The sequence below is a fragment of the Mustela lutreola genome, chromosome 8 (genome assembly GCF_030435805.1).
Source record: "Mustela lutreola isolate mMusLut2 chromosome 8, mMusLut2.pri, whole genome shotgun sequence".
NCBI classification, from domain to species: Eukaryota; Metazoa; Chordata; class Mammalia; order Carnivora; family Mustelidae; genus Mustela; species Mustela lutreola.
This window is the reverse complement of record NC_081297.1, coordinates 13,211,623-13,235,648: the sequence shown is the minus strand read 5'-3', so window position 1 is coordinate 13,235,648 and position 24,026 is coordinate 13,211,623. Positions and strand designations below refer to the sequence as shown.

At 41.4% G+C, this 24,026-nt stretch overlaps 1 long non-coding RNA gene across 1 annotated transcript; it reads left to right on the top strand.

Annotated features, from left to right (window-relative positions):
• The first annotated feature begins 2,899 nt into the window (after positions 1-2,899).
• LOC131837962 (uncharacterized) lies at positions 2,900-11,103 on the top strand. The gene is made up of 3 exons (XR_009356389.1): positions 2,900-2,981; positions 7,512-7,670; positions 11,018-11,103. It is a non-coding gene; the product is annotated as an uncharacterized LOC131837962 (long non-coding RNA).
• Positions 11,104-24,026: the final 12,923 nt, after the last annotated feature.

The window sequence follows — 24,026 nt, the reverse complement described above, 5'->3', positions numbered from 1 at the left end:
GAAGTAAAAGAAATAGTGGCAGCTGAGTGTGACCTAGAAGTTTGGAACATTCTCCTCATTTTTAAAAAATTTATTATTATTATTATATTTTTTATTAACATAGAATATCTTATTCGTTTCAGGGGTACAGGTCTGTGATTCATCAGTCTTACACAATTCACAGCACTCATTATAGCACATACCCTCCCCAGTGTCCATCACCCAGCCACCCTATCCCTCCCACCCCCACCCCTCCAGCAACCCTCAGTTTATTTCCTGAGATTAAGAGTTTCTTAGGGTTTGTCTCCCTCTCTGGTTTTGTCCCATTTCATTTTTTCCTCTCTTCCCCCTTGATCCTCTGCATTATATCTAAAATTCCACAAGATCATATGATAATTGTTCTCTGATTGACTTATTTCACTTAGCATAATACCCCCAGTCCCATCCACAATGTTGCAAAAGGCAAGATTTCATTTTCTGATGGCTGCATAATATTCCATGTATATATATACCATGTCTTCTTTATCCATTCATCTGTCGATGGATATGTAGGCCCTTTCCATCATTTGGTTATTGTGGACATTGCTGCTTTAAACATTGGGGTGCATGTGTCCCTTTTGATCACTACATTTGTATCTTTGGGTAAATACTCAGTAGTGCAATTGCTGGGTTGTAGGTAGCTCTAGTTTCAACTTTTTGAGGAAACTTGTCAGTGTTTTCCAGAGTGGCTGCACCAGCTTGCATTCCCACCAACAGTGTAGGAGGGTTCTCCTTTCTCCGCATCCTCGCCAACACCTGTCATTTCCTCACTGGTTAATTTTAGCCATTCTGACTGGTGTGAGGTGGAACTTCATTGTGGTTTTTATTTGTGTTTTATTTTTATTTTTATTTTTATTTCCTTGCTGCCAAGTGATGTTGAGCATTTTCTTTTTTTCTTTTTTTTTTTTTTTTAATTTATTTGTTTGACAGACAGAGATCACAAGTAGGTGGAAATGCAGGCCGAGAGAGAGGAGGAAGCAGGCTCCCCGCCGAGCAGAGAGCCCGACGCGGGGCTTGATCCCAGGACCCTGGGATCATGACCCGAGCCAAAGGCAGAGGCTTTAACCCACTGAGCCACCCAGGTGCCCCATGTTGAGCATTTTCTAATGTGTCTTTTGGCCACCTGGATGTCTTCTTTGCAGAAATGTCTGTTCATGTCTTCTGCCCATTTCTTGATTGGATTATTTGTTCCTTGGGTGTTGAGTTTGATAAATTCTTTATAGATTTTGGATACTAGCCCTTTATCTGATATGTCACTTGCAAATATCTTCTCCCATTCTGTCTGTTATCTTTTGGTTTTGTTGACTCTTTCTTTTGCTGTGCAGAAGCCTTTGTCTTGATGAAGTCTTAATAGTTCATTTTTGCCCTTGCTTCCCTTGCGTTTGGCATTGTTTCTAGGAAGAAGTTACTGTGGCTGAGGTCAAACGGCTGCTGCCTATGTTCTCCTCAAGGATTTTGATGGATTCCTGTCTTACATTGAGGCCTTTCATCCATTTTGAGTCTTTTTTTGTGTGGGGTATAAGGAAATGGGCCAATTTCATTCTTCTGCATGTGGCTATCCAGTTTTCCCAACACCATTTGTTGATGCGACTGTCTTTTTCTTTTTTTTTTTTCCTTTCTTTCTTTTTTTTTTTTTTAAAGATTTTATTTAATTATTTGACAGATAGAGATCACAAGTAGGTAGAGAGACAGGCAGAGAGAGAGGAGGAAGCTGGCTTTCTCCTGAGCAGAGAGCCCAATGTGGGGCTCGATCCCAGGACCCTGGGATCATGACCTGAGCCGAAGGCAGAGGCTTAAACCACTGAGCCACCCAGGCGCCCCAAGACTGTCTTTTTCTTATTGGATATTCTTTCCTACTTTGTCAAGGATTAGTTGACCATAGAATTGAGGGTCCATTTCTGGTCTCTCTATTCTGTTCCATTGATCTATGTGTCTGTTTTTGTGCCAGTATTATACTATTCTGACGATTACAGCTGTGCCATAGAGCTTGAAGTCTGGAATTGTGATGCCGCCAACTTTGCTTTTCTTTTTCAACATTCCTTTGGTTATTCAGGGATTTTTTTCTGGTTCCATACAAATTTTAGCATTATTTTTTCCATTTCTTTGAAAAAAATTGATGGTATTTTGATAGGGATTGCATTTTGATGTGTAGATTGCTCTAGGTAGCATAGACGTTTTCACAATATTTGTTTTTCCAATCCATGAGCATGGTACATTTTTCCATTTCTTTTTTTCTTCCTAATTTCTTTCATGAGTGGTCTATAGTATTCTGAGTACAGCTTCTTTGCCTCTTTGGTGAGATTTATTCCTAGGTATCTTATGGGTTTGGATGCAATTGTAAATGGGATTGACTCCTAAATTTCTCTTTCTTCTGTTTTGTTGTTGGTGTATAGAATGCAACTGATTTCTGTGCATTGATTTTTATATCCTGACACTTTACTGAATTGCTGTAGGAGTTCTAGCAGTTTTGGCATAGAGTCTTTTGGGTTTTCCACATAAAGTATCATATCATCTGCAAAGAGTGAGAGTTTGACCTCTTCTTTGTCAATTGGGATACCTTTTCTTTCTTTTTGTTGCTGAGGCTAGGACTTCTAGTACTATGTTGAAAGCAGTGGCCATAGTGTACAACCCTGCCATGTTCCTGACCTTAGGGGCAAAGTTCTCAGATTTTCCCCCTTGAGAATGATATTCCTGTGGGTTTTTCATAGGTGGCTTTTATGATATTGAAATATGTATCTTCAATCCCTACAATGTGAAGAGTTTTGGATAAGAAAGGATGCTGTACTTTGTCAAATGCTTTTTCTGCATCTATTGAGAGTATCATATGGTTCTTGTCCTTTCTTTTATTAATGTATTGTGTTACATTGATTGATTTGTAGATGATGAACCAAACTTGCAGCCCAGTTATAAATTCCACTTGGTCATGGTGAATAATCCTCTTAATGTGCTGTTGGATCCTATTGGTGAGTGTTTTGGTGAGAATTTTTGCAACCATGTTCATCAGGGATATTGATCTGTAATTCTCCTTTCTGATGGGGTCTTTGTCAGGTTTTGGGATCAAGGTAATGCTGACCTCATAAAATGAGTTTGGAAGTTTTCCTTCTGTTTTTATTTTTTGAACTGTTCCAGAAGAACAGATACTAATTCTTTTTTATGTTTGGTAGAATTCCCCTGGGAAGCCGTCCTGGCTCCTACTTTCATTGATCTGTTACTGTTCTTTTGGCTTCTGTTTCATTGATTTTTGCTCTGATCTTTATTATTTCTCTTCTCCTACTGGGTTTAGGCTTTATCTGATGTTCTTTTTCCAACTCCTTTAGGTGTAGGGTTTGATTGTGTATTTGAGACCTTTCTTGTTTCCCAAGAAAGCCTTGTATTGCTCTATACTTTCCTCTTAGGACTGCCTTTGCTGTGTCCCAAAGATTTTGAACAGTCGTGTTTTCATTTTCATTTGTTTCCATGAATTTTTTAAAATTCTTTAATTTCCTGGTTGACACATCCATTCTTTAGTAGGATGCTCTTTAGTCTCCATGTTATTTGAGTTCTTTCCAGCGTTCCTCTTGTGATTGAGTTTGAGTTTCAGTGCATTGTGATCTGAAAATATGCAGGGAATGATCCTTTTGGTACCAGTTGAGACCTGATTTGTGACCCAGGATGTGATTTGTTCTGGAGAATGTTCCAATGTTCCATGTGCACTAGAGAAGAATGTGTATTCTGTGGCTTTGGGATGGAATGTTCTGAATATATCTGTGGAGTCTGTCTGGTCCAGTGTGTCATTCAAAGCCCTTATGTCCTTTTTGATCTTCTGCTTAGATGCTCTGTCCATTGCAGTGAGTGGAGTATAAAATTCCCCTATTTATTTTATCATCATTGATGTGTTTCTTTAATTTTGTTATTAATTGACTTACATAGTTGGCCACTCCCATGTTAGGGGCATAAATATTTACAATTGTTAGATCTTCTTGTTGGAGAGACCCTTTAATTAGGATAGTGTCCTTCCTCATCTCTTATTACAGTCTTTGGCTTAAAATCTAATTTGATATAAGGATTGCTACCCCAGCTTTCTTTCGATGTCCATTAGCATGGTAAATGGTTTTCCACGCCCTCACTTAAAATCTGGAGGTGTCTTTGGGTCTAAAATGAGTCTCTTGAAGACAGCATACAGATACATTTTTTTTAATCCAATCTGATACCCTGTGTCTTTTAATTGGGGCAATTAGCCCATTTACATTCAGGGTAACTACAGAAAGATATGAATTTAGTGCCATTGTATTTTCTGTAATGTGACTGTTATTGTATATTGTTTCTTTTCCTTCCTGGCACATGTTACTTTTAGGCTCTCTCTTTTGCTTAGAGGACAGCTTTCAGTATTTCCTATAGGGTTGGTTTGGTGTTTGCAAATTCTTTTAGTTTCTGTTTGTTTTGGAAGCTTTTTATCTCTCCTTCTGTTTTCAATGATAGCCTAGCTGGATATAGTATTCTTGACTGCATATTTTTCTCATTTAGTACTCTGAATATAAGGATCATTCTGATCCTTTCTGGCCTGCCAGTTCTCTGTGGATAGGTCTGCTGCCAATCTAATGATTCCACCATTGTAGATTACAGACCTCTTGTCTTGAGCTGCTTTCAGAATTTTCTCTTTGTCACTGAGACTTGTTAAGTTTTACTATTAGATGTTGGGGTGTTAACCTATTTTATTGATTTTGTGGGGGGGTTCTCTGTGCCTCCTGGACTTTGATGCCTACTTCCTTTCCCAAATTAGGGAAGTTCTCTGCTATAATTTTTTCCAGTATACCTTCTGCTCTTTTCTTTCTTCCTTCTTCTTCTGGGATCCCAATTATTCTAATATTTTTTGCTTTAAGGTATCAGTTATCTTGAATTCTCCCCTCATGATCCAATAGTTGTTTATCTCTCTTTTTCTCAGTTTCTTCATTCTCTGTCATTTGGTATTCTATATCACTAATTCTCTCTTCTGCCTCTTTTCTTAGCAGTTAGAGCCTCCATTTTTGATTGTACCTCATTGATAGCTTTTTTGGTTTTGTCTTGGTTGGATTTTATTTCTCCAGGAAGGGATTCCCTAGTATAGTCTAAGCTTTTTTCAAGCCCAGGGAAAATTGTTTTAAAAATGGCATTGGTTTATGACCTAGAGTTGACCATCTTTCCTTCTCTAAGGACTCAATCACATTAATTAGTTCTGCCTGAACCATATTTATAGAATCCTAATGTAAGTACTATATTATCAGATCTAAATTTTAGAATCAATCTGTAGACAAAGTCCTGATAACATTATCATAATCACTAAATGAGGTAAGTACACAAACTTTAACAAAATAAATGTAATAAAATGAACACAATTGGATGATTAACATGGGAGGTGAAGTGGGAAGTAGTGTGGGTGCACAAAATGTCTTACCTTTGGTACAGAGAGAGTGGAATCAAGGAATACATGTACATGTATACTGTACTAGGATTATAATGGCCATCATCAGGAGGGCTGAGTAACAATGTTACTCAGTTATTCACCTCTAGTGAATGAAGTGATGGTGGGCAAAGGGAAATGGCAGAATGGAACTTTTCTTTCTTTATACTTTGAATTTTTTATCACATACAGATATTACCTTAATTTGCAACACAATACTTAAAAATAATTCTATGAAAAGGCCATTTAAAAATGTTTTAATCTGTCATCAGGAGTAAAGTCAATTTGTGAAACATATATTTATAATTTTTCATTGGGCAAGTTCACTGAAAAGAAAATTGACAAAGTTTTATAAAAATTTTTTCTGAACCACTCTGATCTTTGTTAAGTAAAATCTTCTCCCTCCTAAAAAAATAAATAAATAAAAAATAAAATCCTTTCCCTACTTTTTTCCAGGGTCTCTCTCTCTCTCTCTCTTTTTTTTTTTTTTTTTTTTTTTTTGGTATGTCTATGATTAAAAGCATTTTTTTCCTTTTTTATTGAAATATGGTTGATACACTATTAATTAAAACTTTTGCACTGAGGATGTTATCTATCTTTAATAAAGTCGCATTTTGCCCTAGCTACTCTCAGAACACTTATATAAGAATTACAGGGGTGGGTGACCACAGCCCTCAAGTTTGTAAATAAAGTTTGTACGTAAAATTTTGTAAATAAGGCTTTATTGGAACAGTCATATACATTTGTTTATATATCTTCTATGGCTGCTTCTGTAGATGCCTGCAATTCCAAAATATTTACTATCAGACCCTTTAGGAAAAACTGACTCCTTTAGAGCATCAGAATCACCTTGGAGGCCTCGTTAAATCCAGATTGTTGGGCCCCGCCCCCCAGCGCTGGAATGGGAGTGAAGAATTTGCATTTCTAACAAGTTCCACAGGCTGTTGATACTGCTGGTTGAGGGTGTAGACAAACCTCGATTTGAATTTTGGCTTTACCCTTTGCAGGTCAGAATTTGGCCAAGATAGTGAATTTTTATGTATCTAGGTTTGTTCATCTGTGACACAAGGCTTTTCATGGTTCTCATCTTCTCAGATTATTCTGAGAATTCAATGAGATAATGCATGTAAAGCACTTAGCATGGTTTCTAGCATATAGTAATGACTTAATGAAATGTTTACTATAATTATGATAAAAAGCATACCTCGATGAGGGGTTGATCAGGCACGAGAGACTGTCATAGACTGGATAGGATGTCAGCTGTGGAGAAAATGGAATTTGAATAATTTTTCCAAGTCTCTAGATCTCATTCTTTGCATAAAAATTTCCCTAAATGTTGGACCAGCAGAAAAAAATAAACGACTGGCTTTAAATCATGTTTCTTGGAATGTAGTACAAATTGAAAAGATCACAAAGATCACGAAGGGAAAGTTATAGAAGTGCTTTCATATTTATTGCTCTCTTGCTTGGAGTAATTTCAAGTTTAAGAAGTTCATAATTTTCCACATGTGAAGGTATGTGGTAATCCATGGTAATCAGGGAGGGGTATGTGGGGACACACATATGAAAGGAGTGGAAAAATAAACATTTTTGTCTTCAAGGAATTAGTTAGCTAATTTCAGATAAGATAGACCCTCATGAAACAGTTACATGGAATGTCAGGCAGAGTCTGAGAGACACAGGTAATATGTACTCTCAGGTTATAGACAACAGGGTGGAAGAATCTGGGAGCACTTAAAAATCAGGTGGGATTGGTGGGGTGGGGACAGTCTCCCCAATTAGTAGGAGAAATGCTTCAGCAAGGTATGAAGATGAGGCAGTGAGCACAGAACAGTTTAAATTTAACTGGGGGGAGGGGTTGAAAAACATATGTCACCACTGAAAACAATGCAGGCAAGTAACTTTTAGAAAAGCAAATTCCACTTTTCAAGCATGCACACACTTTATGACACCTGTTTTTTGGAAGTTGCCTTGAAAATACTAAAGTAGTCTAATGTTCAATAATTGTGACCGATAAAGCACCTGGCTAAAAAATAGAAAAGAAAAAACTTGCTAACTTTGAAAACTCTGTCAACAGATTCAGTGTACTCTTTGAAGTCATCAGAGGAGATGAACTGGAACAGGACAAGAATTTTCCCCATCTTTTCCTCTCAAGGCATAAAGGCTGAGACAGATCACGTTTGTGGCCAGAGAGAGCAGTGTGCTGGGAAACTTGGCTTGGATCTTGGATCTCAAAGTGGGTAATTATTCATCGACTGAGCTGCAGTTACAGACAACTTTTCCTGAGTGTCAACAAGGGGACGGTTGAGGAGAATGTTCTGATGGAGCCATTTATCTCTTTGTGCCTGTGTCAAGGGCTCATAACTATCTATATGCAGTGAAGACAACTTCTCCATAGCTTGGGGTGGGGGTGTGGCTGCCTGTCTGAATGCTGGGTCCTGGGGTGGAACCCAGGCTTGTTCAAGCTCAATTCATCAAGAAAGGAGGGCACCTGGGTGGCTCAGGGGTTAGGCCTCTGCCTTCAGTTCAGGTCATGATCTCAGGGTCCTGGGATAGAGCCCGATGCAGGCGCTCTGCTCTTTGGGGAGCCTGCCTCCCTCTCTCTCTCTGCCTGCTCTCTGCCTACTTGTGATCTCTCTGTCAAATAAATAAATAAAATCTTAAAAAAAAAAAAAAAAAGCAATGAGAATCATCTTCCTGATGCAGAGCAAGTCTAGCCACACCTCATCTCTGTGTGTAACAGAATCATAATTGTATCAGGTGATAACACTGGCGGGACTAATGAGGTGACCTCATGAAAGAGAAAGGGGGCGGTGCCTGGGTGTCTCAGTTGGTTGGGTATGGGACTCTTCATTTTGGCTCAGGTCATCATCTTGGGGTCTTGAGATCCAACACCCACTGGGCTCTGTGCTGGGTGTGGAGCCTGCTTGGGATTCTCTCTCCCTCTCCCTCTAGCCCTTCCCCCCACCTCCAGCTCACACTCTTGCTCTTTCTCTCAAATAAATAAAGAAAATAAAGTAAAAGAGAGAGGATACTATTTCCTGCTGATTAGAGGGATGTTACCCCTGGCTTAGTACCAATGAAGACAGGCATGGTTTGTCATGGTCTGTCACTCATTTATCTCTGGTTTTTAAATTGCCAGGAGAGGAGATTTATGGAAAACCTCTGAGACTTCTCTTGGGGAGATCGTTTGGTCCACCCACCCTTCACAGAACCCACTCCAGACTAATTGCCTTAGCAGTCAGACAGATTACTAGAGACCCCGTTTCTTGGAGCTGTCTTTCTTTAACAAAGCAAATATTGTACAGTTTGATGCATTTTGTTCTCCCTGTGTTGTAAATTAATTTTAAGCATATTTCTAGGTGGAAGACTGGGACGATTTAGAAAACAACCACAGAAATACTTTAATGTCAACTCCTCAATTTTATTTCACTTTCATGGGCAGCAACTGCTAGTGAATCCTCCCATTTCTAGCAAGTTCTTCAAGGTCACTCTTTGATCATGACTTCTCTGCCACATGAGCAAAGCTATTGCTGGTTCTTGTCAACTTTTATTGTCAACAATTCTTTTTTTTTTTTTCCCAAGAATTCATTTATTTATTTGACAGAGAGAGATCACAAGTAGGCAGAGAGGCAGGCAGAGAGAGAGAGAGAGAGAGGAGGAAGCTGGCTCTCTGCCGAGCAGAGAGCCCGTTGCGGGGCTCAATCCTAGGACCCTGAGATCATGACCTGAGCCGAAGACAGAGGCTTAACCCACTGAGCCACCCAGGTGCCCATATTGTCAACAATTCTTGAGAACTTTAATTGTCAACAATTGACAGTTGTTTTTGTCAACAATTATTCTTACTGTCCTCTCCACCAATAAATTAGATAATGAGGGATAGCTCTAGATTCATGTGTTTATCAAAGTCTGTCACCTGCTTTGGAACCTCACTTAAATTATCCATGTCTTGGGACGCTTGGGTGGCTCAGTGGGTTAAAAGCCTCTGCCTTTGGCTCAGGTCATGATCCCAGGGTCCTGGGATTGAGCCCCACGTCGGGCTCTTTGCTCTGCAGGGAGCCTGTTTCCTCCTCTCTCTCTCTCTCTGCCTGCCTCTCTGCCTACTTGTGATTTGTGTCTGTAAAATAAATAAATAAAATCTTAAAAAAAAAATTATCCATGTCTTAAGTTAAGCTTCTCAGAGACAGACTTAATAGTCCCTTAGTAAAGTTTTTTTTTTTTTAAAGATTTTATTTATTAATTTGACAGAGAGAAATCACAAGTAGATGGAGAGGCAGTCAGAGAGAGAGAGAGGTAGGGAAGCAGGCTCCCTGCTGAGCAGAGAGCCCGATTCGGGACTCGATCCCAGGACCCTGAGATCATGACCTGAGCTGAAGGCAGTGGCTTAACCCACTGAGCCACCCAGGCGCCCCTCCCTTAGTAAAGTTTTACCAATGGACTTACTAGAGGAAACCAATCCTCTCTATTTAAAATGTATATATACATTTATATATATATATAATATGTAAAATGTATATTTTATGTACATATAAAATATATATTTGTGTATATATATGCAGATATAAAAATGTAATTTTATGTTTATATATAAATGAATACATTTTATATAATATTATATACATGTTTCCATATAAAAATATAAATTTATATTTATGTGTAGAAATAAAATTATGTATATATTTGCATGTATATATATAAATATAATTTGTCACTAAATAGTATATGTCTATCCACAAATCACTTAACCTCCCTCCCTAGCCTTATATTCCTGATCAGGAAGCAGAGGTGAATTCACTGAGTTTTCTTTCTTTCTCTTTCTTTCTTCCTTCTGTTCTTCCTTCCAACCCTTCCTTCCTTCTTCTTTCTTTTTAGTTATCTGAGTTTTCTTAGACATCTCAATATGTATCATATTTTCCTTGTATATCTCAAATTTTTATTTTATTATTAATTAATTAATTAATTTTAAAAGAAATTTTATTTATTTACTTGAGGGAGAGAGAGCACAAGGGGAAAGGGGCCAAGGACAAAGCAGACTCCCCACTGAGCAGGGAGCCGGGCACGGGGCTCAATCCCAGAACCTGAAGATCATCATCTGGGCAAACACCCAACTGACTGAGCCACCCAGGGGCCGCACAAAATTTTTTAAAAACATTACTTCAAATTTACATTTCTTCTGCAGTGCATTCTAATATTTAAGTCAGCAAGAGTCAAGCATTGAAAAATGCGGATCCAGCTTTTTCCATTTTGAATTTTCCAAGATTATTTTCTTCCTTCCGTGAAGCCCTCTGGGAGTACTGTTCAAAGAAGAGCTCAGTGAGGGCAGAACACAAGCTCTGGTGCACTCTTTGGTGGAGAGGGTTGACTGAGGTATTTTGACTGGCATTTTGCGGCTTTAATCAGGAAATGAGAGGGTTCCCCAAGAGGACACTCCAGGGACTTTCAACAAGAAGGTGGAGGCCCCTGGGTGTTGGCATCACTTCACTGGCTCACTCCATGCTTCTCTAGTTCAAGGAGGGGGCTTTGTGAGGTGACTATGACAGATTGGAGGTTTGAGGTGACTTTTGGGGGGCATCTCACCAATAGGTCCCAAAGATGCTTCCTCATGATTGAAGTAAAAACAAGACAGAACAAAGTCCAGCCACCGGACTCTTGAGCTCTCCTGCTAATTGGTTCAGGTAAGTCACAAAGGAAAGCAACAAAAGATATGAAAATATTATTGAAGAGGGTGACACTCTCAAAAAAGCAGAAGTTTCCTGCCATCTTACCTCACGAAGAACACTCATTTTGATAAGGACCACAGAGGAGAGTGCTGTGGTGGGGATCTGGGTGTCTGTGGAGGACACCAGCCTGAGATTGGATGCACTAAACAGGGTAAGAGGAACAGTTTCACTTCACCTGTGACTCCCTCAGCCAAGGGCCAAGAGGGCCCTTCTCGCCAGAGATTTCTCCAGAAAGAAAAAGTGAGAGTGTGGGAGTGGGTGTCTGGCTTTCCCAAGTGTATGTGGCACTGCTTGATACCCCCCCAGATTGCTGAGGGGGGCACAGAGAGGGGCCCGGGGTCAGGGCAATGGCTGCCACGGCTCATAGACGGAGGGCAACAACGGAACTAGAATTCTACTAACTGCTTTGCAGACTCAGGAGGGTCACCTTGCCTGTGACTCTCCCCAGCTGGCTCTCAGGCACCCCCAGTGCTGCATACATCTCATCTGGCACACCCCCACACTGTGGCTGGTGCTCCGTGCACCTTGAGGGCACTGCATTACAGCCTTTGTGGATGTTAGTGAGTCTGATTGTGAAGAAGCTCACAGAGCCGAGCACTAAGAACATGCAATCTTGAGCATTCCTTGCCAACAGCGGACAAAAGGTGTGAGGCAGGGGTAACTGTAGAAAAGATCTGCACAGCCTTGGGATCCCTCACGGAGCAGATAAGAGGGATTTCTCTTCTGAAATCAGTCAGTAAAGCCTGGAGGAGGGGACTGCTTCTTCAAATGGGAAGACTTCAAGGAACAGGAAAAACGAGGAAATATACCAAAGGTTAAAACAATTCAGAGAGAGTATGAGAAACCTGTACATCTCTGAATCTTTTAGAAAAATGAGACAGACAAGCCTGCCTTTCTACCTGGACCCCACTCTGAGGTTCTACTAGTTCAGCAGAGGCAGGAAGTTTTAGTGGTTTGGGGGTTAATAAGTTTAAATAACCTTAAAGATGGTCTCATATAACAAAATGTTGCCGAACATGAGATAGAGCCAGAAGAGTCTGCCATATTGACTTTTGTAATTGAAATGAATCCATTGCAAGTTTTTCTGAACCAATTGGTAAAGATTTTTTTCAGAGTGACTTGCATTCGTAGACTAGATTTAATTTTTTTTTTTTAAAGAACATTTTGTGTAAGTCTAAAACATGTCTTTTTTTAATGAAACTTTTCAGTTGGGATAAGTGCAAATTCAGCTCTGATTCGATAACTTCTAGTTAAACTAGACTAGCCAGACTAAACCAGGACTTGACAAACCTTAGCTAGTAGACGAAATCTGGCTTATCTCCTGATTTATACAGCCCCTGAGTTGAGACTAAAATTTTTAACGGATAGAGAAAAAGAAAAAAAAAAGAATATTTTGACACAGGTGAAGATTATATGAAACTCAAATTTCCATAAATAATGTTATATTGGAACATGCAAAAAAACAAAACATAATTTAAGGCTATTTGACCATATTTATTACAATTTAGGGGCACCTGGCTGGCTCAGCTGGTGAAGCATGTGATTCTTGATCGTGAGTTCAAGCCCCATACTGAGCGTAGAGTTACCTTAAAAAAAAAAAAAGTAATTCAGCAATTTCACTTTTTCTTACAAATATGCTCACCTGGATGTGTACATTTTATATATAGGTCATTCCTTACAGCATTATTTGTAATGGTAAAGCACAGAAACAACCTCAGTGCTCATGAATTGTGGGTCGGTCATACACATGAATGCTATATGGCCAGTAAAAAGTGCGGCAATGGATCCGTAGGGATAGAGTAACCCCCAGGGGTATTAGTTTCCTATTATTGCAGTAACGAAGGACCACAAACTTGGTAGTTTAAAACAAACAACTTTATTATAATTCATATACAGAGGTTAGAAGTCTAGAATCAGTTTCACCCGGCCAGAGTCAAGGTGTTGGCCATGCTGATTCCTTACGGAGCCTCCGGGGAAGAATCCTTTTCTTTGTCTTTTCGGCGTTTAACTGCCTGTGTTCCTTGGCCCGTAACTTCTTACTTGATCTTCAAATCTTTGACCTTCTGATCTTCACTTCCATCCTCTGATCTTTTTCTCTGACTCCCTCCTGTGTTGGGCTGCCCAGATAATACAGGCTAATCCATAATGATCTCTCCTCAGGATCTCTCATTCAATCATATCTACGAAGTTCTGTTTGCCAAGTAAAGTTCACGGGGTCTGAAAATGTGGGCATCTTTGGGGGGCTATTGCTTAGTCTTACAAACTAGAACATACTTTTAGGCAAGCATAGCAAGGTACATAATGGCATGAATGGAATGCTATCATACGTGTTTAAAAAAATGGGATAGGTATCTAATCTATGTGTGTGTGTGTGTGTGTGTGTGTGTGTATACATAATATGTATATCTGTATTCCCAGATATATGTATATCTGTATTCTGTATTTTCAGAGAAAGTCTATATACATATGTATATATATATATATTCCCAGGTGTTTCTGAAAAGACAACTGGGAATCTGGGAACAGAGAATTTGGGGCTGAATGGGGGTCATGAATGGGAAGAAAAATTGCCTTTTGTAACTTTTTTACTTTTTAAATAGAACAGGCTTCTATTCTATACAAATTAAACCATGATTCTGGTCTCTTTCTTACCAAACCTTCACAAGAATTTTGATTGGCAGGTCCTTGTCGGTTTTACCTTTTGGTTACTAACTTATGATAATAAGAGAGAAACTAGGGGCACCTGGGTGGCTCAGATGGTTAAGTGTCTGCTTTCAGCTTGGGTCACGATACCAGGGTCCTGGGTTTGAGCCCCACGTTGGGCTCCCTGCTCAGCGGGGAGTCTGCTTCTCCCTCTCCCTCTGGCATTCCCCCCAAGCTCACGCTCTTTTGCTCTCAAATAAATAAATAAATAAAATCTTAAAAAAAAAAAAAAGAGAGAGAGAAAATAAAAGAAAGGTAGAAAAACCCAGTTTAATGATAATCCTTGAACTGGTTTTCAGTACCAAGGATAACTGAATATTGACTTGCCTTTCTCCTTCAGGACTCCAGGTGGGAGACAACTGAAACCGTGCCCCACAGGGTTAAGGAGGTTGAAACTAAAAGAGAGTTTAAAGCTTGTTTTTCAGAGAACTGTTTCTCCCCAGTCCGCTATTGTGTGTCTTTTTTCAGAGCCCGCTAACAAGTCCACTAGCTGTCTCTGCAGAAGCCTGGACTCAAGGTCAACTGATAGGGTTCCAGCCTCTAAACCAGCGAGGAGGGCCTTGCATTCCTCCCCAGAGATAAGGAGCCCACAACCTGATCTGGTTTATACTGGCTCTCTGAGCTCGCCAGTAGTCCCCTCTCCCTGTCTCAAAATAATCCCCCGGCTCAGGGGATGAATTGAGCCTCCGTGTGATGTCGGTCTCTGCCTGAAACGAACATGGGATATCTGTTACAGGTGTTCCTCATGAATCGCCATATATCCCCACCACTTTCACTATGTTTGTAGTCTCAACCCCTAGGATCATAAAAAACTTGTCATTGCCCCCCTGCGGGGCAGCAGATCAGAGGCTTGCCCCCCAGTCTCCTGGTTTGGCTGCCCTAGAATAAACTCCTTCCTTGCTACCAGCCTGATGTCCAGTTGGCTGACGAATGTGGGACCGGCTTTGCTGCACATCGGGCAGAGACCTGGGTTTGGTTATGCGGCTGCTCTCTATTGCACGGACCCTCTGTGAGGGCAGAGCTCTTGGGGCCTTCAGCCCAGTTTCTCTTGAAAGAGGCTCTTTGCCAAGATTCATCAGAAGGCAAAGAAAACCCTCTCCTGAGCTCTGGCGGATAGCACCGCTTTTCCCAAAATTCTTTGAGGAGTCGTAGGCAAGACGTTTTTTTCTAGTTGTCTTTCCATTGGAAGATCTGTGTCTTGGACGGTATTGTCATTTCAGAGGCAGGACGACTTTGCAGTCATCGTGTTCAGACTTCTCCTTTGAAAGCTGAGGAAACAGATGGATATGGATGAGATGAGCTCATGGTCAGTGCCAAGTGCAGCCCATGAAGCACAGTGAGGACTCCCTGCGCGGGGACAGCGTGCCAGGCATTGGGCGGGCCGCAGAGCTGAGGAGGGTGACCTGCTCTGAAGGAGCTCCCAGTACCAGACTGCTGTCGCGAGGGGTAGCCAAGGGGGCCTGGGGCGAGAGGCCTAGTTCCCAGTAAGTAAACGGCCGGTCTCACGGGGTGCACGGGGCTACGAATGAAGTGTGACAGATGAGTTCGCGTGCATCGGGAGCTGATGTCCCAGGACAGGGGAGCAGACCAGCACGAGGACACCTGGCGGATCGCGGGCTCTGTGGGCGGCTCGGTAGTTGCAGAGCAGAAAGAACAAGGAGGAAAGTCGGCGAGGATGTTGAGAAGTAGAGGTGCAAGATCAGGAAAGGTCTTGTACCTGGGTGGGGTTTGTTTTCTTTACAGAAAGGTAAGCCCAAACTTTCTGGAAAGGGCCATACATCAAATGTTTTAGGCTTGGCAGTCAATACGTTATCTCTGTGTACCCGTAATCCTGTTGTATTCTTGTACAGCTCATGAAACATGAAAAACCATTTCCCCCCTCCTTTTTTTTTTTAAGTGGGTTTCATGCCTAGCATAGGGCCAAAAGTGGAGCTTGAATTTACAACCTGAGCTGAGATCAAGAAGCTGAGGCTTGACCAACTGAGCAGCCCAGGCGCCCCCATGCAAAAACCATACGTACCTTGCAAGCCGGATTGAGCTCACAGGTCATAGTTTGCTAACCTGTGTAGGCAATGAAAAGCCATCGGAGATATTTTTTTTCTACTCTTAAAAAAACTGACGTGTAGGGGCACCTGGGTGGCTCAGTGGGTTAAAGCTTCTGCCTTTGGCTCGGGTCATGGTTCCAGGGTCCTGGGATGGAGCCCCGCATCGGACTCTCTGCTTGGCAGGGAGCCTGCCTCCCGCTCTCTCTCTGCCTGCCTCTCTGCCTACTTGTGATTTCTGTCTGTCAGATAAATAAATAAAATCTTTAAAAAAAAAATTGAAGTGTAATTAACATACCGTGTTATATTAGTTTCAGATGTACCATAGAGTGATTCAACCATTCTGGATATTACGCAGCATCGAACATGATGGGATGATGAGTGTACGTACTTTTATTCCCCATCACCCATTTCTCCCATCCCCCCACCCACCTTCCCTCTGGGAACCATGGGTTTGTTCTCTATAGTTAAGAGTCTGGGTTTTTTCTTTTTCGTTCTTTTTTTGGGGGGTGTTGTCTCTTGTTTTTCCTTTGTTCATTTGCTTTTTTCTTAAATTCCACGCATGAGTGAAATCGTACAGTATTCGTCTTTCTCTGACTTAATTCACCCAGTGTATTACTAATCTCTAGATCCATCCATGTTGTTGCAAACGGCAAGGTTTCATGCCTTTTTGTGGCTGAGAAATATTCCATCATACAGATACATACTTACACACCCCGCATCTTCTTTATCCATTCACCTATCAGCAGACACTGGGACTGCGTCCCGAACTTGGCTACTGTCAGGAATGCTGCAGTAAACATAAGGGTGTATATATCTTTTCAAATTAGTGTTTTCATTTTCTTGTGCAATAGTGTGATTATGGGCTCATAGAAGGGGAAGGGCAGAGGCAGAGGGAGATGCTGAGGAGGGAGTCCGACGCAGGACTTGATCCCAGGACCCTGAGACCATGACCTGAGCTAAAGGTCGATACTTAACTACTGAGACACCCAGGTATCCCAGGATAATTCTATTTTTAATATTATGAGGAACCTCCATGCTGTCTTGCCCCGTGGCTGCACCGGCTTGCCTGGCCATTGGAGATTTCTAGGCAGGACGTGACGTGATCAGATCCGAGCTTTGGAAAGAGAACTCTGGTGACAGAGAGACTGGGGGCTGTAGGGACAGTTAGGTGGGAGGGGGTATGTCCAAGAAGACCTCTAAGGAGGTTCATCATGATAGTCCAGGGAGAAATAATGAGGACCAGAACCAGGGTGGTGACGTCACTTCTTGGCAGCTGGGTCCCTTGCAGATATGCAAGAATGACCAGATGTGGTGTTACCTTTCTCTCTCCCTCCTTCTCACAAGCTTCTTGGGACACTCTTCTTGTCTACTGGGAGTGAGGGGGACAAGTGTTGTCATGAGCTTCGGCCCCCTCTGTTTGGGCACAGCTTCACCCTGGGGGACAGCACAAGCCCTCTGAGCAGGACCCCCCCCCCCCTTTTCTTAGTAGCCCCAGGAACATGGTGGGGTCTGGTTCAGATCTCCCGCCTCCTGCTCAGGCTCATACTGGGTTATGCTGACTCTTCTTTCCTTTGGGGGTCAAAGACGCTCGTTTTCTCTTTGAAATAAGCTTTTGCACAGAATTATCTTACTGTGTCTGGCAGCACCACATTTGGGCATTTATTCCAACTTCATTCTAATTGCCTGGAGTGCAGCTCAAGTGTTGGGCTTTTCTCCCCATCTCTTTTGTTCAGGGCCAAGAAGAGTTTCCTGTTTCAGGTGTAAAAGATCGGGCAGGAGCAAAGGGACCCTGAAGAGGGTTTAAGTCCCGTCTTTTCCTTCGCCGGGCGCTGATTACATTGTCCCTGCTTTTGGGAACGGGGCCGCGTCCCAACAGACTGTTTGTGTACACGCTCTTTGCATGTTTTCTGTCACTTAGATTTCTGCTGCTATTTATTGAGCCGTTTCCCTTTTATCCTGGGGACCATCTCTTCTTCCCTTATCTGTCCGTCCCTGTTTCTCTGTAACTGCCTCTTTCATCTCTTCGGGGTTATCTTTCTCCCCCCAGGACATGGATACTTTTTTCAAGATTTTCTTGCCGTTCCCAGGGTAGAATTCATGCCCTTTTTACCTCTGTTTCCTCCTCAAATGCTTTATTGCAATTTCTTGAATTACATCTCTAATAAGTGGCTTAAACGTCTTGATCAGTGTGTGTTTTCGAATGCTTCAAATATAGAGGACCACAGAAGAGATTTTCTACTTTACTTTTTTCTGCTGTTTCCCCGGTGGGGTTTGGGGATATAAGGATTTGCCTTCAGCTGAGTGGGAGAGGGGTGCCAGACTCAGGATATAGCCCCCGATCCTTGTAGATAGGTCTTTGTTTTGGTGGTGAGGTTCCTCATTTACGTAATAGGTAGCAAAGTTTTTGGCTGAGAATGTTCCTTCCTTTTGCCATACCTGCTTTAGTCAGGGCCAGTCTTTATTTTCCTTCTTGTTTATGTACTTGATTCTCGGGATCATTTTATGAATCTCTCCAAGCACGGAAGTCGGATATTCCAATCTGGACCTTAAACTCTTCACCCGAGATGGTACAGATAGGGTGAGTGACCTCTTACCTAGCCAAGTAAGTTCCAAATAGGAACATTCTGTTCTGGGGTCCTCAGGGGTCCTGTGGTGACAGTAATGATGATGGTGGCCATAAGCGCTTTCGGTGACATTTATCCTGTGCTTACCATAGGCCACATACTGTGCTAAGCTCTTTGTTCATGTTCTTTATGTGGCCCTCAAAGCAACCCTCTTAAAAAAAAAAAAAAAAAGATTTTATTTATTTATGTGAGAGAGTGAGAGGAAGCATGAGCAGGGACATGAAGCAGAGGGAGAGGGAGAAGCAGACTTTCCGCTGAGCAGGGAGCTCAGTGCAGGGCTCCATCCCGGGACCCCAAGATCAGGACCTGAGCCAAAGGCAGATGCCCAACCAAATGAGCCATCCAGGTGCCCCTGAGTTACAGACTTTTATCCTGTCATTTTACAAATGAGGAAACAGCCTTAGAGAGATTAATGTAGTTAGCCAAGGCTGGATGATGGCGCCGGCATCCAACTGTACTTATCACGACATTTGTCCCCAGTTTGGATCACCATGTATACAGATGCATTTTCTTTAGGCATCATCAAAGGTTTTATCAAGCACACGAATATTAGTCACAATGCTTGGGTTGGTCCCGTTTTGTGTTCTCAACACTCATCCCTCCCATGGAGTGTAATTCAGGATCTCCACTGTTTTCTGGGATTAAGCTTCCCTTTGGGTAAGGAGCAACCAAGGTTGACATTTCAGCAGGAGGCATAGTACCCCAGGCCCAGCAAACTTTCAGGGGCTGAAACAATGTTGCAATTTCTGTTAAGATCAGAAGAGGAAAAATGAACTTCTAGATTTTAAAAAAAAAAAAAATGTTTTAGGGGCGGCTGTGTGGCTCAGTTGGTTAAGCAGCTGCCTTTGGCTCAGGTCATGATCCCAGGGTCCTGGGTACGAGTCTCGCATCGGTCTCCTTGCTCAGTGGGGAGCTTGCTTCTGTCTCTGCCTCTGCCTGCTACCCTGCCTGCTTGTGCTCTTGGTCTCTGACAAACAAATAAATAAAATCTTTGAAAAATGTTTTAATATGTAATACTAATATATTTGTCTTTATACCGATGCAATCATAGATGATAATTTTGATTAACTGATTGATTGAAGAAGAAACCCGCGAAGGCAAAAACGCCAGGGCCCACGAAAGTCACAACAGGGCCCTGCCAGCCTTGCATGGAGCCCACATGGGGCTCTGGGCCTCCTAGTTTCACTTCTCTTCTCAGTGGTCTTCTCAGCATGGACGGGAGAGAAATCGCAGGGTCACACCCTGTTCCTGGAGCACTTCTATCAGGACAGCTGCTTATCTCCTCGGAGCACTCTCTTCCTCACTAGCATCAAGGCGAGATGAAACGCAACCATCCTAATCTGGAATAAGAGTTCAGCTGGTATTAGTTCTCTTTTCCAGTTGCCTCCTAGTTGCAGAAGTGGCCAGAAGCCGTATCTGAAATACAGACTACGCAGGAAAGTGGCATGTAAAAGTCATAACCAAATGACTTGACCAGAGCCACCCAAATAAAAAGGTATTTTATTTTCAGGCAACACTGAACTCATGCCCTGAATTTTTGCCTGTAATCTTTTGAAATGTATGTGGGGTCCTGGTTTAGGATTGAGTCACTGGGTCTAGAAACAGAGTGCTTGGGTTGGAACTTGGTTCAATCACTTACAAGCTGTGGAACTTGGGGAGTAAGTAGACTTCTCTGGGCCTCGGTTTTCTCATCTGTGTAGTGGGAGTATTCACTGTAATGGATCTTATCCAGTTGTTTTGAGGATTAAATGAGTTAAACAACGGGAGCTTCTAGAATAGAGCCCAGCATATGGTGTGAACTCAATAAATATTTGTTATATTTTTACTATTATTATGAATGACCAAGAAAATGAGCTTTTTTTCAGAGCTTGGGTTCTTAGACTTTCCCTCTGTATTTATCTAGGATTCTTTGCTTTCTATGTCTGGTCATTTGCCAATCACATACGAGACCCCACTTTCTCTGATGGCTATTCTAGTTTTAAAAGTCTTTATTATGATTACTCTTTTTGCAATCCTTATCAAAACACCAACAACATTTTTCACAGACTACAATAAATAATCCTAAAATTTGTATGGAACCACAAGACCCCACATAGCCAAAGCAATCATGAGAAGGAAAAAAACTGGAAGTAGCACAATCTCAGATTTCAAGATAAGCTACAAAGTTGTAGTAATCAGGGTGCCTGACTGGCTCAGTGGGTAGAGCATGTGACTCTTAATCTTGGGGTTGTAAGTTTGAGTCCCACATTGGGTCTAAAGATGACTTAAAAAATAAAAAATAATTAAATGTTTAAATTATTAAAATTATTAAAAAACCCCACCAAAGAAAATCAAGGGTTGGCCACTTAACCAACTGAGTCACCCAGGTGCCCCTAAACACTTTTTTCTTTTGTTCTAGTTCTGTTGAAAACTGCACAATTTCAGATGCATTTCCAGGAAGTTTGTTTTCCCATTTCCTGAAATAGGTCAAGCATGCTGGGTGTGAGGTTTGAGCTGTCAGTGTCTTTGCCGCATCACCTCTGAAGGTCAAGGACGCGTGTCAAGGGCTTCATGAAATGGATGAAGGTCAGGCGGCCAACGTCAGACTTGCCTGAAGCTTCTCCCTCCCATTCGCTTACCTTTCAGGGTCTGTCCCTGATCATGAGAGTGGGTCCGTCATATGTTGGTCTAATTCTTTTCCTGTACGAATTCAGGGAAGGAAATAGAAGGCGCGACGCGTAGGGCCCCCAGACGAAGGCTAATAATTTGGGTGGCGTCACAGTTAGGTGATTGGGTTTTACTGAGAGTTACAAGGTGACAGGGCTAGCTGATTACTTACCATCACGTGCACTTGGCCTAACGACGGTTTTCTCGCCTGGCTGCTCCGCCTTAAGGCATTAGACTGCTGAGGGACCCGGGACTGGGGTTTGCTGGGGTTGGCTCCTGGGAAGTGGAGGTGGATGAGAAACTAGCTGAAAGCCTAATGAATGGATTTCAGGAATTTCCAGGAATACATATTCAATATGCCACTTTTTGTTGGAAAAATGAATAAATATAGCACGTGGGAATGAATGAAGCACTTCGTGAGCGTTTCTCCATTGGCAGAGAGAGGTAGTGTGTGTGTGCTTGGAGCCTTTGGGAAATACAGAAACAAGGAAAGCTTTGTAAAGAACTGAGAACACACGGGGATGCTTTCTGTGTATCACGCAAGCCTCTGCATCATCACTCTGAATTCAACACATAGATTGTTTTATTTCCAAGATTTTTTTTTTTTTTTAACTCAACATAGCCCTTTGACTTGACTTGAGACCTCAATTTCATGGCCAAAGCATACATCCTGGAGGAATAGTTACCTTTTCTTTACTTAAAACAAGGACAACAACAGTACGCTGGCTGAATGTTGCATTTATAAAATGACATTCCCACATCTGTCTTGTGAATTTCTTTCTTCGTCAAGTGGTCATGAAGAAGGGGAAGATAAAAACGAAAAGAAATAGGAGGAATTTAAGCAAAGAATAACTTCCTTTTTATTAGGTTTAACTTGAAACCAGGTATCATATTTATATAAATACTGTGGAAAATATTTAACCTATTCATAAAGGTTAAGTAACTAACTGATAAGCTTTGCAGGGAAAGTAGGTTTAAAATGCTCCCATTAAACTCAGACCGTGCCAGGCTGTTGATCAAATTTTCACATGCATAACCTTTAGGAAACAGGAAAGAAGTCTGGGGAACAGAAAGAATTTCTGATGAACAAACACAGTTGTTCATTGTAGAAATTGTTGTTACTTTATATATTAGAGGGTGCAAAGGGAGTCAAAAAGTCAAAATAACAGGATTTAGATGAAAGCCTTAAATGATACAATTTAGTCTTCAGAAAAGGCTACGATAAATTACTGTAGCTGCTGGCTGGAGGGAATCAAAGGGGCAAGATAGTTTAGCTCGTTCTCTTTCTTTATAAATAGTACGTGAAATGATTGGAGTACAAGGTTGAGAGCTCTGGGGATGCAAACAGAACATCTGGGAGACCAGAAAAAACTGCTTGTGAGAATAAAAATTAGGCGATGATACATTTGTAGGTTTCTTCCTGGACTAGAATGTCATTTAACTAATCCTCCAACCAGTACTTGAGAGTGGAGGTGGACAGCTGCAGTAAATGTCAGGAGAGCAGGCGACCCCAGGTCTATCGCGGGGGATCTGGCCCATGTGGTCACCATTTCTTTGAACACAAAGGACTAGACAGACCATCATCTTTCAGTTTTGTTTCTCTTTGGGGGACTGGGGTTCTTATGAACATTTTTAAGGATCTGTATTATTTCTGCTGTAATGACGAAAAAAAATGCTCATAAAAATCATCAGACAAACTGTGTAACTAAAAAAGTGAAAATCTCACACATGTTCGTTCTTTCTTCAGGAAGTGAAAGATCACATACGAGTCCGTCACCCAGAGACACCCATTATGGCCCTTGGTTATCTACCAATTGAATTTTAATTATTCCTATTATATATACATATAGTTATATAATCCTACCAACCTGAGCTTGGTCACTCTAATATTGTCAAGTTATTAATATTGTCAATATTGTGAATATCTTTCCATTCAATAAATGTTCTTTCTAGTGACTGCCTAGTTTTCTATTAGTTCAAAAAGTATTATAATTTATTTAACCAGTCCCCTATTTATGGACATTTGTTTCAATGTAATATAAACAATATTATATCAAATGCTTGGGATATGCATACTTTCAGGAAAATATTTATTTGATTATTTTCTTGGGATTTATTCCTAGAATTGAAATTGCTGGATTCTAACATATATGTATATATATGTATATATAAATATATGTGCATATATATTTGTTATTTTTCAACTGCCAATAATCAGTTTTCTCATTAAAGATTTTATAAATTTTCTTGTCCATCCACAGGGCATGAGAATTCCTGTTTTATCATATCAGGGCTAATATTAGATAGTAATAATTTTTTTTTGCCATTCTGAAAGGTACAAAAGAGCATTTGGATTCAATATCCTTCTCTGTGATTGTTAGCAAAGTAAAACATCTTTTTAAATGTTTATTAGACACCTGGGTGGCTCAGTTGGTTAAATGTTTATTAGACATTAGTACTTCTTTTTTTTTTTTAAGATTGTCTTTATTCATTTTAGAGAAAGAGAGAGCAGGTGAGTGGGGTGGAGAGGGGCAGAAGGAGAGGGAGAGAGAGAGAGAATCACAATCCACTCAGTGGGGCTCAGTCTCACAACTCCAAGATCACGACCCTCAGATCATGACTTGAGCTAAATTCAAAAGTTGGACACTCGACTGATTGAAACACACAGGCACCTCTAATAAGAAATTAGCATTTCTTGGGGGAACCTGGGTGTCTCAATGGTTATGTGTCTGCCTCCGACTAGATCATGATCCCAGGGTCCTGGGATCGAGCCCCGCATGCTGAGCAGGGAGCCTACTTGTCCCTCTCCCTCTGCCCTTCCACTGCACCAGAGCGCTCTCTCTCTCTCTCTCTC